The following is an 11,659-nucleotide window of genomic DNA, read 5'->3' as shown; positions in this document are numbered from 1 at the left end:
TATGGGTAGGTATACCGAGGGTCTAGGCTTTCATGAAGGTCTATGTGGTCTGAGGAATATTCTTTCCAGAGCTGGTATACTTGAATGAAATAAAATTTATTTAAATAAAGCATAAAAACGAGGGTAGAACATGTAAACAGTACTGGGAATTATTTGAACCATTGCTAGGTGTCTCTCACAAGCTTCTCCTTTACTGACAGGGAGGTTTCAAGCAACTTTGTAACATAAACTCAAGGTCATGCAAGGTCACTGTTTCTCTCCTTCAGACCTCAGAACCAACTCCTTATCAACTGTCTTATTCAACTCTAAGACATAGAACTTAACAACCCACACAGGGAAGCTTCTTCTCTCTCAAACATAGCTTAACTGCCTTTTTCGAACTTCATCAACTGTCATCTCTAACTGACCCTCTTGATAGACATTCAAATCCTCCACACAGCATCCATTCCAACCCCCCCTCTCTGTCACTCACCACTCATATCACTTGCCTGATTCCAGCACTCTAGATTATCATCACAGCCATGCAAACCAAACTTTTAAAGCCACACACACACAGTTAAACATGAAATCATTACAATCTCTGCAAATCAACTTTTGTTCAAGAGAGCAGAACAGTGTCATCAACATAAAGCAAAACTGGAATATTGCAATTGGCCACATGTGGTGGATGACAAAGCTCATTAAAGAAAGTCGAGAGATCGTTCATATACAGGTTGAACAAAAATGGGGCCTTTATCGAGGCCAAATGTCTCAGTCAGCTTGCCACCATAAACACAGCAGACCTGAACTGTAAGGTCCACGTGAAGTTGTTGCATGAGCCATAACAGCCTTTTATCAATTGTGATGTGTCACAGCTTTTCCCAGAGTTGTCTTCTAAGGATAGTAAGAAAAAACCCTTTCAGATCAATAAATCCTGCATAGAGGGGGCCATTTAGGAAATTGGTGTATTTTTGTCAGATGATAGAGAACTAGACAATGTTCCAAGGTTGAACTACCCCTCCTGAACCCTATGTGCTCCTGGCCCAGAATATCACCCTGTTCAAGCCAATCAGTTAAGGTGTCTATTCACAGAGTATTAAATGATGCAGAAATTATATTTTAGAATAAGAACAGCAGATAGTAAATACTAGTATACACAGTAATATACTCCACAATACCCCCTTTATTAAAGCATTCTTCCCAAATCATTCCATTATAATAAAGCCCTATTACCTCTGTAAAAAATTCCCTCCTGAATAATTCAGTTTTGCACAGTTTGCAAACTGCCTGAAGAATCATAGCCTTCCAAAACTCCTTAGGCTGGCCATTCCATAAGGAGGGGGCCACACCAGAGAAAGCACATATATGGACAGCTGTTAATCTTGCCTATCTGCAGGCTAACACCTGCAGAAGGCCCTGCTCAGATAAGTGAAGCAGAGCATAGGGAGAGAGGCGGTTCTGCACAGCGAAGACCCAAGGCCATGAAGGGCTTTGTATGTGACAGTTAGAAATACTTCTTTAACTCCGTGAGTGATTAAAGTGTGGGATTTGCTTCCAGAGGATGTAGTAAATACCACAGGCATGGACAGCTTTAAAAGAAGATTAGAGAGATTCATGGAGGATAGGTCTATCATTGGCTACTAGCCATGGTGACTAAAGGGAACCTCCACATCCAGAGGCAGTAAACCTCTGAATACCAGCATCAGAATGCATCACAATGCAACAGCAGGGAAAGGACCTTGGCTCTGTGTTCTATTGTTGGCCCTCCAGAGTGAGTGGTTGGCCACCGTGTGAGACAGAATGCTGACCACTGGTCTGATGCAGCAAGGCTGTTCTTATATACTTCTGTTGTTATGAGAACTGGTCTCTGATGGCAACCCTTTGAGTCTAGTCTGTGGGGAATGATTTCACCCCATCCAGAGCACATCAGCTGGTACCTACTTCTGTGTCCAGTTTTTTAAAAAAATAGAGATTGGGGTATTTCCTAGAGTATAACCCTAAAATTACATCACTTCTGGGACTTCTGCCAATCCCATCCCTCAGACATCAGCTGTGATGGAAATTTGAACACAGAGTTGGGGCATTTTTATTTATTTATTATTTATTTATTAGTTTTGGCTTATATTCCACCCTCCCTGCAAGCGGGCTCAGAGTGGATAACATCAATGAAAATTAAAACATTCTACAGTAGAAGCTAAAACAAAACACAAGAATCATTCACACAATAGTTAGAACAGATTAAAACAGAAGTATAAGCTAAAGAGATGGCACGGCATTTAGTATAGTGGTCTTAAAGCTGTAGCCGCTAGGCCATAGACCAGATTGTTGGCCGATCACAGATGTAAAATTCAGCAGGGGGAGACCATGATTGAAAGCCCGCTGCCTCAACCAAAGGCCTGGTGGAACAGCTCCCTTTTACAGGCCCTGTGGAACTCTAAGAGGGCCCTGATCTCCTGTGGTCGAGGCTAAGCGGGCATCCTTTGGACTGGGGACAACCAGCAAATGCTGGTCTGCTGAGTGCAGAGCTCTCTGGGGCATATATGGGGAAAGGTGGTCCTTCAGATATGTCAGTCCCTGGCCACACGGGGCTTTTGAAGGTCAGTACCAGCACCTTGAAATGGATCCAGTACTCAATTGGAAGCCAGTGCAATCTACGCAACACCGGTTGAATGTGCACCTGCACAGGTGACATAGTCAGCAAATGAGCCACTGCATTTTGCACTAGCTGGAGTTGCTGGATCAGCCTCAAGGGCAAGTCTGGAAGTGACCACTACATGGGTCATTGTAGCCAAGTCCTGTGGGGAGAGATAGGGAACCAGTTGCCTGATCTGCTGAAGATGGTAAAAGGCAGACTGGGTAACAGCGGTGAACTGGGCCTCCATTGAGAGAGAGGCATCCAGGATCACCCCTAAGCTCCTCACCCTCTGAGCTGGCACTAATGGTGCACCACCAAAGGTAGGGAGACTGATCCTGATGGTTGCACTCTGAAAGTAGGCAGTTTGTAAGCCTAATATAAAAGGACTTGCACTACTAAGGAGTTTTTACAGCACCAATGTTGTGAATTAGCTACACATTATTTGTGTTGTAGTAAACATGTAGCCTTTGACTGTGTGGATCACAACAAACTATGGCAGGTCCTTAAAGAGATGGGAGTACCAGACCACCTCACATGTCTCTTGAGAAACCTGTATAAGGGCCAAGAAGCGACAGTTAGAACCGGATATGGAACAACTGATTGGTTCAGCATAGGAAAAGGAGTACGACAAGGATGTATATTGTCGCCTTGCTTATTTAATATATATGCAGAGTACATCATGCGAAATGCTGGCCTGGATGAATCACAAGCGGGAATTAAGATTGCTGGGGAAAAGATCAACAACCTCAGATATGCAGACGATACCACTCTGATGGCAGAAAGTGAAGAGGACCTCAAGAGCCTCTTGCTCAGGGTAAAAGAGGAGAGCGCAAAAGTGGGCTTGAAGCTCAACATCAAAAAAACTAAGATCATGGCATCCGGCCCCATCACTCCTTGGCAAATAGAAGGGGAAGTCGTGGAAGTAGTGACAGACTTCACGTTCCTGGGATCCCAGATCACCGCAGTCTGTGACAGCAGCCATGAAATTAAAAGACGCCTGCTCCTTGGGAGGAAAGCAATGGCGAACCTAAACAGCATGATAAAAGGTAGAGACATCACCCTGCCAACAAAAGTCCGCATGGTCAAAGCAATGGTATTCCCAGTAGTCATGTATGGCTGCGAGAGTTGGACTATAAGGATGGCTGAGCACCAAAGAATAGATTCTTTTGAACTATGGTGCTGGAGAAGACTCTTGAGAGTCCATTGGACTGCAAGAAGATCAAATCAGTCAATCCTAAAAGAAATCAACCCTGACTGTTCCCTGGAAGGCCAGATAATGAAACTGAAGCTCAAATACTTTGGCCACCAAATGAGAAGGGAGCACTCATTGGAGAAGACCCTGATGCTGGGAAAGATTGAAGGTCAAAGAAGACGGGGACGGCAAAGGATGAGATGGTTAGACAGTGTCATAGATGCAACGAACATGAAATTGAGCCAACATCAGAGGACGGCAGAAGACAGGAAGGCCTGGCGTGATCTGGTCCATGGGGTCGCGAAGAGTCGGACTCGAATGTGCGACTGAACAACAACAAAACATATAGCAGTGCTAGGCTCATTTCCTGACATTTAAAGGAACTTAAGGTACGCAAAATGGCTGTTCAGTCTTTTTTAGATAAAATTTGATGGGCCCAAACTAAGTACCTCAATAGTTTCTTCAAGGACTCCCCCCCCCGATATCTTCCAGGACTGATACATTTTTAATGAGGAAGCTGTCAACTTGGCCATCTTGTGGAATAAATACAGAAGGATAAGGGTGCTCAATTCAGCACTCTAATGCTAAATTGGAAGTTCAAGAAATGTACTGTGGCACAGAAAAACTGCACATTAGCACACTGACTCATGTTGATGGCTGAGGAAATCAACATGAGAAAGCATCCATGCAGCTGTGCATTAGAATTAGAAATGCCACTTAAATGAGGTTTTAGCAAGATTAAAGATCATGGTATTAAATCTTTGAATGAGCAGGTTATAATCGAGTAGATTCCATATCAATCTTTGTGGGATGCAGTTTTTAGTTCTTTCCCAGAAAGGAAAAGTCAGTATCTGGCATCAGTTGAGTGTCTTCTTTGAGCAGAAACATTTGAAAATTTATATCAGCAAAGCTTATATAAACCTATCTCAATGTTATTTGCAAAATAAGCATGAAATGACATGTATGATGGAACTGCAGTTATGGATAACGCACCAGTGCATTATGCAACACTGTTGTCTATACTGACACTAACCTATTTGGCAGTATGGAACTGCAAGTTGTGGTACATGGACTCCCCCCCCGCCCAAACACACATACATTTTACTTTACACAGATTACTGGTGTACTTTGGCCAGTAGCTGAAGAGTCCAGTTTTATGCAGAATTATTCAAGACTAAGACCACTGATGGGTTGAGCTTTGAGTAACTGCATTGGATCACACTGTTAATGTCTTCAATCTAACTTTAATAACTTTGGCAAAAGGGCATATTGAGCTGCTTACCTTTATTAGAAACAGCATCAAATCCAGTACATCCCAAATACGTGGAAGGCTTAGAGATCTATTAATTGTCCGTGTATTGATTATTTCGGTACTTGCCAACTTCTCCAATCAATGTAACCTCTACTTACAATCCTAGCTTTATATCTTATTGTCGTCCTTGAATATGACTGCTCTGAAAAATGTGAACCATTTCAGAATGACATTGAAGTATCTTGGGAAATGCAGGCGAGGTGGGGATGTGAAATAGAGGAATTCCAAAGAGCATAGTCTCTTGGAGATCTTAGCTCCATCACTGAGTGTTTTTTTAAAATCTTCCTTTGAAACAGCATTATATGAAAGTTTGACATCCATGGCATTGATCTTGGATACAAATAACTCCAATATGAAAGAAAAATGGTTTTCTTCCCTAAAATTATTTGTTGTTTTAATAGCCTCTGGTGAGGAATTTTCCAGATCTTCTGTTGAAAGTTTGAGCTCTTATACAACAAATAGTCACAAGGATGGGCACAGTCGATAGACCTTGAAGGCATTCAGCAACAGTAGCCCATTGAAGAATCTAGCTGTAAGCATAGTATCATAATGGAGTGAATCAACAGTGATACTTTTGATACGTCACCAAGAGAAATGAATGATTGAAAGAGAGTTTATGTATACATCCTTGTTCAGAAGAAGATAGTTTGTCGAAACGGCAGATCATTCCATAGACCACCGTCTACTTTCACCAAATATAATGTTCACCTATTTTGTTATTGTAAATTGATTCTTGAATATATTATTAGCGTTTATTTGTTAAAATTTTTTCCTTTTCCGCTGAAAGTTTGAGCTCTGCCACTGTAACTCCAGATGCCATACTAATTTTTGTAGGTAATTATGATCCCCCCCCCGCACACTCTGTTTTGCTAATGGAAGCTAACTGAATATAGACTTGCCCCAAATTATTTTTTAAAAAAATCAGGTCTGTTAGTGTGGTGCTCTTTGTTGTACTTTGATCTGAAAATTCAGGCCAGACTTGCTGTCAGAGGGAACCTCAACATGCGGCAGAGAAGCTAGTGCGCTAGCAGCTGTTGGTCACAAGCTACTCTAGTCTGGCTGCTAGTATGTGAGAATCAGTCACCATTACTGGTTTAATGTCATCTCAATGTGGAAGCTGCAGTTCAAACAGGGCTGAATGGGACAGAATGGGACAGAACTGCAGTTGCAGACAACTCACTTATTCAGTGTTCTAGAGAGAAGTTCATTTGTATGGACACTAACCGGGCTGGTAGCTTGAAACTTCAACTGATCGTACATGCAGGACTCCCCACTACTTCATTATGTGCAAATTACTGAAGTAGCTACATTAGTAACTGATTAATTAACTCATGCGGAGAGAAACTCCAGTCTAACATCATTGATGGGTTTAGACTGGAGTAACTCTGTTTGAAATAGAACAAAGTTTGAGTCCAGTGGCACCTTTACGTTGTTTACATTGGTCTTAGAGGTGCCACTGGATTCAAACTTTGTTCTGTTGCTTCAGGCCAACATGGCTTCCCCACCTGTATCTGTATGAGATAGAAGAAGAGGAGGAGGAGGAGATTGGATTTATACCCCGTCCTTCGCTACCCAAGGGAGTCTCAGAGCGGCTTACAAACTCCTTTCCCTTCCCCTCCCCACAACAGACACCCTGTGAGGTAGGTGGGGCTGAGAGAGCTCTAACAGAAACTGCTCTTTTTCAAGGACAACTGTTATAAGAACTATGGCTTGCCCAAGGTCATCCAGCAGGGGCAAGTGGAGGAGTGGGGAATCAAACCTGGTTCCCCCAGATTAGAGTCCGCGCACTTAGCCACTACACCAAACTGGAATTTCACTATTCTTTTCTTCAATTTAGCTTTAATAACTTTGGCAAAAATGCATAGAGCCACTTACCTTTAATTAGAAACATTGGAATTGAGGTGTGTTTAGTTCTGGACCTAATACCCTAGCAGTGTAATTCTATGCAGAGTCACACCAGTCTATGCCCATTGATTTCAATGGACAGAGTGGAGTAAATGTGCATAGGATTGTACTATAAGAGTTGCAGAGCCTGCATATTGATACAGAGGATGGACATACCAACAGCAGTAACAGCACAACACGAAAAAAATAGATCTTCCAGGTGCCTTGATGTTGTGTTCTTGTAGGCATGTATGTGGATGTAAATGTTTAGAATAGGGCTAAATATAAGTGTCCAGGATAACCTGTCCCTTATGTAATTCCATGAAGAAAATCTCATTTCAGAGCCCTTGACTATTGTTTACACATTGATGAAACCATACAGGTTTTATTGAAAGATAAAGCAGTGTACTTTGTGAAAATATGACCCTGCATTACACTGATGGTCTAACTAGCTCAGTATTGTGTTCTCTGACTGAGAGCAACTCTTCACAGTCTTAGGTAAAGAAAGGTCTGTCCCAACACCTGTTCCCTGAAAAAGCATAACTGGACATTTCAGGGTCCCTGGGGATGTTGCAGCCATTTTACCTCCATAATTCTCTTCCTTTACAAACATACCTATGAAGCATGTTTTCAGGAGGATGCCTTGCCATAATGAACTGACTAGGTGGGACCTCTTGAATGACAAACTGTGGCTTCTTATTGTAGGCCCACATACTAGGGCAAGATACGATCCAGCTAGGCCCATTTTCAGGTGGGACACTGTCCAGTGTGTATGTTGGGAATATAACCAGGGCAGATGTCAGTGAGGCAGGTGTAAATTTGAACACAACGGTGATGCCTATTTCATCCTGCATTCTTGGCCATCTTGCTCCCTTGGCAGGTTTTCACAACAGCCCTTTCACAGCATCCAGTCCTTCAGCTCTAGCAGCAAAAAGGAAGGATGACTCACGTCTTGGACTGCCAGACATCTCGGTCATTCAGCTAGGGAAAAATGATTTCCAGCACAGAAAGGTGTGGTTCTGGCACACTCTGTTGCTGCAGACTTGGAAATCCTTCTATGGCAATCTCACCCTCTTCCCTTCCTCACATACAGGATTTTCCCTTTGTTTCTTCTTTTTTTGTTGGTCTATGGCTTTCCCACCCAGTCATGTTATTATATATTTAGAAGATGGCCCAGCCCACGGTACTGAGGAAAGAGACAAAATCACATTCTTAAGTTATGCTTCTTCAATGGCACTGGAGAAGTTTTTGAAAGTTCAAAACAAGCAAAATATTTTATTTAACTTGGAGGGAAAACAGGTCAGGTAGAATGCGGGGTTGGATATATGAGGTGAACAGATTATAAAAACTGCAGTAACTTTGTAATCACACAAAAATAAAGATAATTTGTTGCCAACAAGTAGGTGTTTTTGCTTTCTTTTCAGTGTCTGCTTAAACACTCAAGTATAAGTTTCTGAGTTTCACTGACTCTTAAGGTTTTGAAGGCAGGGATACATAACTAAGTCCCCAAAATCCTTCTCTATACACCGACCAAGAGATGACTCCTCTGATAAGAGATATTGCTCTTTTCACTGGGCAGGGATTACTTCTCTAGACTAGAAGCTCTGTCCCTTTTTTGGCTCGAATGGGGATCTTCTGTGATTGTCCCACTCCTCTTTTAGCCTCCTTCCCAGTCCTCAGTCAGTGCTAAACTGATCTTCTTCAACTGTCAGTTCCCAACTATCATTTCTTAACTGATGCTCTCCACAAAATTATGTTTGAATAGCCTGTCACTCAAAGGTTCTCTGACTCTGCTAGGCATTAACCCTTTACAGTCCACCACACCTTCATTACTGGTTTCCTAACACTTACCTGATCTGATTTGGCCTCTTCGAGCACTGTGAGTGACACAGAGCTATATCATCTGACAGGATGGACCTGGCTAGGAGAAAGACATGCAAGGCAGTGGCATGAGTGGTTGAATTGTTGGGCAGACATGTCATTGGCCATCTGGACATCAGTTATAGGCAACCTGCCCTCTATAGGGCATATGATGTGCACTTATCCAAATAGACCACCATATCTGGCTGCATAGCATTAGGGATGAATTGCTTTGTTGGCTACAGCTGTAAGAGCATTGGCAGGAGCAGGAGAGGTAATCACCCCTCAGGCTCCTGTGCTGGTTGGGCCATTGGGACGGATCCTTTTAGCTGGGGAGGTGGTGCCTGCATGCCTGGATCCCACATTCTAGGGACTCCCTTAAGGGGTCTTGTGGTGGACCCAATTCAACAGCATGCCCATCTTGAGGGTTGTCAGTGGGGGTCTTAACACCAGGTGACAAGGGAGCCACACAGCAGCCGGTACCCACATGGCTCCCGTGGGTTTGCCACTCCTTGGTTGCAACCACAGCAGGCAGGCTGGGATGTGGAGTTAATCAAATGTCATGCAGGTTGCCTGATTCAGGATCTGTCCCCATGCTGTGCCAATGGTCTTGCAGTGTATTCAATAAAGCTGTGGCCTTTCATTTCTCCAAATCACTGTGGCATGGTTGTATAATTTCTTGCCTGTGCTCCCCCCTATGCCTGTGGGCCCTCAAGCAGCTGACTACATGTTAAAAGCAAGTACATAGGATCAAGAATCATTTAAAAGGCTTTCATGTTTGGGCCATTACATGTAAACTGATTGTGAAATGCTGAAGCCAAGCTGAAAGTGACTAAATAATATATGGCAGATTATTTCTTTTATCATGCGATAAGTGATATTTTAGCAAGGGAAAGTGAGTACTTCCAGTAGATGGAGTTGATGCTAAAACTAACCTCTTGGATTCACATTTGAATGGGGGGGGGGATCTAGATTTCAGTAAATTTGTATTAATCTGTAAAGAAAGGAAATGTGCCAGACACATTCTGAAATTATTCACATTTGTCTCAGAGTAATAACTATGGAGCAAATCTTTTGTATCCTCGCTGTATTTTGGGGGGGATGGAACAAAACTCACAAAGCTTTAGTTTCATTTGATTGTCTCCTTAAACTTCCAATAAATGAATTAGAAATGCTGCAATAATTCTGAAAAAAACCCTCTATTTATCTTGAAGAGTACAATGATCTATTTAAATAATTATGTTTCTGTTGTATATCTGAATATTAAAATTCATCTCTGGGAAATGTCTACCAGAAAGTGAACACAATCCTCGTAATCTTTCACTGTAATATGTGCACCAGAGGGTGCTATGTTGTGACCCTGGACATGAATATTAGCCATTTCAAAATGCATTTAAGATTTAAAAAAAACAAAATAAAACAGAAAGGCTAACTATGGATACTGGCCTTTTTATAAAAAGGTGGGGAGGGGGAACACAGCTTCAAAACTACAGGGTTTTTTAATTAATTGAAATATGCGATGTGGTGTTTTCACCAACTGTCTAAATAAAGGTTTAGTGAGTCACTGAGGGGAACAGAAAATCTTTATTTTAAGAGCCATAGAACTAGAGTTTAAGAGTTTTCTGTGAAAAAGCTTCCCTTAGGTTTGTAATTTAAACATTGCCCATCTGCTGTTTCCTTTCTGGTCTGTATTTATAGCAAATCTAAGATTTTTTTTATCTTTTGAAGTATGCTGTTTGGCCCACTGAGGAGACAGATAGGGCCCTACTTCACTGATCTATTAATGATGATTTCATTTCTATTGAACTGAGATGGTGGTTTTTCTTCTGAGAGTGAATTTCTCAAAGAAGGTTCACCATAACTGGCTACTCAGGAGAAGATAAAATAAAAGTTGGAATTACAGCTGAGAAGTGCAAATCACTTTCCGGGGTCACACAGAACCATAATGAATCTGTATGTCCCAATCTTATTCTCATTTTATTATTAATATAGTTAATGGAACAATGTCTATGAAAGTCAATAGTCATTGAATGAGGTGGAAATGTAGCCTTCTTTAGTGCACTCTGTTACCGTGACTCCTTGTTCATACATGCACATCTTGTTTGTACAAGCACAGACTGGGTAACAAAATGTTAGAAAGAGTTGGCTGGCACAAAGAGGCACAGTCCTCTAATTCTTTTACAACTGTGCTAAGTGCTGTCAAGTCACTTAGACTATGAATTAATGACCTCCAAAATGGCCTATCATTAACAGCCTTACTCAGGTCTTGCAGACTGAAGTCTGTGGCTTCCATTGTTAAGTCAATCCATGTCATGTTGGGTCTTCCTGTTTTCCAACTGCCTTCAACTTTTCCTAGCATTATTGTTTTTTCCAATGAAACTCATCTTCTCATAATGTGACCAAAGTATGATATCTTCAGTTTAGTCATTTTAGCTTCCAGGGAGAGTTCAGACTTAATTTGATTTAGAACCCACTTATTTGTCTTTTTGGTTGTCCATGGTATCCATAAAACTCTCCTCCAACACCACATTTCAAATATATTAATGTTCTTCCTGTCAACTTTCTTCACTGTCCAACTTTCATAATCATACATAGTAATAGGGAATAGTATAGTATGAATTACTTTGGTCTTGGTTGCCAGTGACACATCCTTATTCTTAAGGATCTTTTCTAGCTCCCTCATGCCTTCATTCCATTCTCAATCTCCTTCTGATTTCTTGGTTGCAGTCTCCCTTTGGGTTGATGATGGAACTCCTCAGTAGTCATTACTTTTGTCTTCCTGATGTTCAGCTTTAAT

Source organism: Gekko japonicus, unplaced genomic scaffold, assembly GCF_001447785.1.
Source record: "Gekko japonicus isolate JY-2015 unplaced genomic scaffold, Gekko_japonicus_V1.1 scaffold39, whole genome shotgun sequence".
Taxonomy (NCBI): domain Eukaryota; kingdom Metazoa; phylum Chordata; class Lepidosauria; order Squamata; family Gekkonidae; genus Gekko; species Gekko japonicus.
Note: the sequence above shows the minus strand (reverse complement) of the source record.